The sequence below is a fragment of the Neofelis nebulosa genome, chromosome 1, assembly GCF_028018385.1.
Source record: "Neofelis nebulosa isolate mNeoNeb1 chromosome 1, mNeoNeb1.pri, whole genome shotgun sequence".
In the NCBI taxonomy this organism is placed as follows: domain Eukaryota; kingdom Metazoa; phylum Chordata; class Mammalia; order Carnivora; family Felidae; genus Neofelis; species Neofelis nebulosa.
This window is the reverse complement of record NC_080782.1, coordinates 207690207-207695812: the sequence shown is the minus strand read 5'-3', so window position 1 is coordinate 207695812 and position 5606 is coordinate 207690207.

Sequence of the window (5606 nt, the reverse complement as noted above, 5' to 3'; positions counted from 1 at the left end):
TTATTTATTTCTATCAGCAGGGACTCATGCAATTTATTTTATTCTATAGGTTATAATATATTATTAATCTTATTACATATCTTGTGGCTTTTTCCAGCTTTGACAATAAGAGTTCCCTCAAATGAACTCTTGTATCCTTTTCCCATGCCCCCATCAGTTTTTGAGCATCTCATTACTTTCTGGCACCACAAGATGCTTCTTTGTGTATTTTTCTTGCCTCAGTCCTGGAATCAGCCAAGGAGCCTTGGCTCCCTTTACTGAAGAACCAAGTGCCAGTTGAGTTCACTGAGGTGTCATTGTTTCTGGGTTCTTGTAGAGAGAAGAGATAAGAAGTATGTGCCTGTATATATGTATATACATTCCATACACACTCATCTATATCTTTTTCTCTACCTCTAAATATATTAAAGACCATGAGTTCATACTGACACCTCTGATTCCAAACGACCACCTCGTGGTTCATTCCATCCCGCCTCATTCTTTCTCCAACAATGAGAAACTAGTCTTTGATGATCCACAGTATATTCATTTATTTGCTCAATTCTAGAATACACCTAGTTATTGAATTGCTACCCATTCCCCAGTGCAAAACAAATTTGGTAACTAGAAACCCAGTGTTTTTTTTTTTCTTTAGTCTTAACAGTATAGAAGTTCAAATACCGTTTTCCAAATTTGTTGGTGTGTGTATTTTGAGTTCCCTCTGCTTCATGATTTATTTTAACTGTTTATTGAGTATAGATAACATTACTCATGGAATTGCCATGATTCCCAAAGTCATAACTATTAAAAAAAAATCGTATACTCAGAGAAGTGTAGCTTCTCTCAGCCCATCCACCCTATTCACGTTCTGTCCACCCAGACCTTACCCATTTCCTTTAGGTGACCAATCTTGGCTTTGATTTATCCTTCCTGTATTTCTGTCTCTATGAGAACATATGTGTTCTCATACTATACTATATATATTATGATACTCTCTTATACTTGGATGTTTCGCTTGAAAGTATAGCCTGGAAATTAATCCATATGAGTTAACAAAGATGTTCCTCACTTTTTTTTTAACAGCCTCTTGATATTTTACTGTGTGGATATACTATACTTATTCAACCACCCTTTGATGCATGGGCACTTAGACGCCTTCAAATACCTTGCAGTTATAAGTAACGCTGAAATGAGTAACTGTGTGCATGTACTTTTTCATATTGTTAAAGATACACCATCAGGGCAAATTTCTAGAAATGGGACTATCAGGTCAAAAGATAACAGCATATGTAATTTTGTTAGATATTGCCAAATTATTCCCCAACGGCAGTATCAGTTTACATTCTCCCAGCCGCATCTGAGAGTGTCTGTTGCCCTACAGCATGGCCAACACAATATGTTGTCATACTTTTTAACACCACCAATTACCTAGAACTTGTATCCCAGGGTTGTTCTAGTTTGAATTTCTCTCATTACAAGAAACCTATTATTGAACATATTTTCATATACCATGGACCATTGTTATATCTTTTTGGTGAATTACTGTTTGTATCTTTTCCCATTTTTCTACTAAGTCTTTGTTCTTTGTCTCTTAACTTGCAAGAGTGACTTGCAAGAGTTACTATTTAGACATCTTTTTACTGATGTGTCATTTGAAATTCTATACACATTCTGTTGCTTATATGATAAATTTTCATTCATCTTATATAGTTTCATTTAATGTACATGTCCCATGTTTTTTTTTTTTTCATTAGAAGAAATTTAGGGCACTTTACATATTTTATTGTAGTTATACTGTTTTCATTGTACAAATACATTTTAATCACAATGTGGCTAAATGACACAGCAGAACCAAAGAAACAAATTCATGCAAGAACTCCTTTATGCAATTCCTTCATGAAATATTTACTTAGAACAAACATTTTTTTATTTTATTTTTTTATTTATTTATTTATTTTTTTTAACATTTTTTAATTTATTTTTGGGACAGAGAGAGACAGAGCATGAACGGGGGAGGGGCAGAGAGAGAGGGAGACACAGAATCGGAAACAGGCTCCAGGCTCCGAGCCATCAGCCCAGAGCCTGACGCGGGGCTCGAACTCACGGACCGCGAGATCGTGACCTGGCTGAAGTCGGACGCTTAACCGACTGCGCCACCCAGGCGCCCCCAAACATTTTTTTAAAAGAAGGTATATCAACTTGGCCATTCTATGACTCTGACACTCATAAAAAGCAGGAGATAGCCTCATAAGTAATTTCACTCAAGATAACAAATAAGGGGAAAGAGTGAAGCAATGGAGAAAAATACTAAAATGGAGAAGTACCTCAGGATTAAATAGCTTTGCTAAGGTCACATACCTAGTCATAGAGCTGAACTGTGCAACTTCTGATTTCTATTTAAAAGGTTTCATTTAATATTTTTGGTAGTTCTATGAAAGAACAAATAAAAAATTTATTAAACTTTGCAGATGGTACCAAGTGAGGTGTTTTCAACAGAAGGAAGAATAGAAACACAGCACATATGGAACTAACAAGGTTCGAAATGTGTGGGTAGATGATTATGACATGCGATTCCTATTGGGAAAATACCTACTGATATTCATTGTGGGGAACAAACATTGTAGGGTATTGCAAGTCAAAGAAAATCTAAGAGGATACAATTCCACAGGGCTTGGGAGTGATACATAGACCTGTTAATAACTAATATAATAAAATCAGATATTTGATCTGAGGGAGCTTGAGAAACAAATGGATAATAATAGTCAATTATGCTAAGAAGCATTCACCTCCACACAAGAGCTCACAAGTTAGGTGTGTCTGGTCAAATTCAGTCAGTCAACATGTTTTGTTGGAGCCTTAATATTAAAAAAAAAAAAAATCTGCCTTTGAATGCATTTAAGTCCTACCACTCATTCCTTCTTGTTTTATATGTGGCAAATTTTACTCCTCTGTTTTCCTCCTTGTCCCCTTGTAAGCATTTGTGTTTGTTAAGTCTCCTGTGTACTATCATCTCCTTCCCCTCTTTTTAATGCAGTTGATTTATTGAAGAAACTTGGGTAGAATGTGCCAGTCTGGATTTGGCTGATTGCATCACTGGTGTACAAATGTTGTATGTACAATGTTGTTGTTAAATTGCATCATTTAACTTGATCTAATATCTATTATATTTCATATATATTCTATTATATGAAAATTTTAAGATAGATATGGAGCAGAGGTTGGCAAGCTTTTTCTGCAAAGGGACGGATAGCAGATATCTTGTGTTTTATGGGCTGTAAGTTCTCTGTCACAACTACTCAACTTTGCCATTGTAGCAAAAAAGCAGCCATAGGCAATATTTAAATGAATGGGCAAGACTGCATTTCGATAAAACAGTTTACAGAAACTGGTGATCCACTGTCAGTTTTGGCAGATGGAATAGTATGTGTGAAGACCTGCAGACAATGGGAACATGCCATGTTCAAGGAATAGAAAGAAATTCAATATGGTGGAGGGTAGAGTGGAGAAAAGGTTGAGTGAAGGCCACTTGCCTTCAGCAACCTTATCAGAGGGCTTCAGTTCCACCCGTGCTGCTTACACTCAGCAAATTCTACCCTTCTCTTTGTCTTCCATCTACAAGTCGTCTATAGCATTCTCGTAGGTCAAACACCTAGCAGCTGTTGTACAGTGAGGATCACATATATAATTATGGGTCAATCTCCCAAAAGATGGGAGTCAACGTGGCACTTACTCATCAAATATTTATTGAGCACTATGTGCCAGGCTCTGCGCCAGACACTTGAACCCACAGTGATGAACAAAAAGAGTTTTCCCTCATGGAGCTTATAGTCTAACAGGATGAAGAAATATGTTAAGGAAATAATCATAAAAATGAAACTGTATCATCTAAACTGATGTAATTGACCCATTATGGGATAAGGGGAGGCATCCCTGACGTATTTGAATCTGCTCCTCATCTTTTCAAGAACCTCCAACTGGACTGGAAAATCTGTGTCCTCAGTCACTGCTCCCAACATCAGTAATAATTCTGGCTGAGTGTCCCTGGTCATTCAGATAACAGGCTTCTGCTTTTCTTTTCAATTTTATTGCTGTCAAAGGCTCAGTTCTCCCAAAGAGTCGATCCCCTTGAGATCCCAAATTCTATGGAGGCAATGTTTGTCCCTCTTCTGTTTTTGTTCTTCTGAGAAGACACCTAGCCTCTCTCTCTCTCCTGGGATTTAGACAACCCTTTCCCCCAGGACTGCGTAAAGCCTGGAAATATCTTTAAATCCAGAGGACATTCAAGGGATCAGTGCTACTTCAAAGACCAAATTGCTAGGGTAATGTGTGCAAAAATGAAAAAGAATCCACTGGATAAGTGTATGGGCACAGAAAGAGCAGGTTAAAAAAAAAGGGCACTAGCCTGGGGCTGGCTTTACCCTCTACTGCACTGCTCGCTCCCTGCCATGCTGCCCTGTGCCTCTGTGCCATTTCTACCTCCACTTTCCCCTTTCAAAAGCAACTCTAATGTTTGCTTCAGCTGCTTTCCTCTATTCTCCAGTGTTGCAGGTGGGGATTAATTTTCTTCTCCAAGGTTTCCTCTTATCGGAAGAGGTGACTTGACAGGAAACCTTCCTAACACTCAACCGGCCCTGGCTTTTGCAGGTTTCTCTTTCTGGAATGGCTTTCCATGCCTTCACTACTTGGAGAACTCCAGCTCAGCTGATAAATACATTGCTTCCTCTGCCACATGGTCCCAGGCTCCTTCTTCCAAAAACCCAGCAGAATGGGTTCATCCTCCTTCTCTACTCCTACAGCTCCCAGCGAGGCACGGCTATAGCAGTTACCATATTATGTCATTATATTGTAATTGGGTGTTTGCAGATCTGTCTCCCCAACCAGACCTTGACTGCTTGAGGCCTGGCATAATTACATCTTACTCCTGTTTGTGTCTCCAGCACCATGTGGTATCTGCCACATCGTGGGTGCCGAGTAATGCTTAAATGATTTCATTAACTGTACTTCTTTGTCTCACATGCACATTTAGCACAGATACTAAAAAGGTACAACTCTAAAGAGATTTCACACATTCTGTTAATGCAAAAGAGGAAACTAAAGCCCAGTGGTTAAGTGGGAATTTTCTGTTTTTCAGCTGTGAAGCATGAAGACTTGCCTCCCTAAAACTGAGAGGGGCACTGAAAAGAAACGGTCAGATTTTCCACAAGCTGAACGTGGGCCAGCTGGGGGAAGTTTCACTCTTTATCAGTCTGCCTCTTGCCTGGACTCTAAGATTTTAGGGTTGTAGTGACGGGTCGGCTTATGGAATATCTCTTCCTCTTCTAGGGAGAAACGGGATTGTGTCTCAACAATGCAACTGGTCTATGAATTTGACCTTTCAATTACCAACAACCTGCTGACCAAAGATTCCCCAAGATCCTCAGATCAAGGAAATAGTATTCCTCAGGAGAGAGAATAAAAACAAAATAAAATAAAACAAAAGGAAGTCTGATACCCAGCTATGTTGGTATCTTTCTAAAGTACTAACACCATAATAAAGGCTTTCCGCTCCTGTTTCATTATGTGACAGCCAGAGACTGTAAACACTGTCGGTGGCAGAGAAAACAGTGTCTAGAAACAAATAAGAGAAA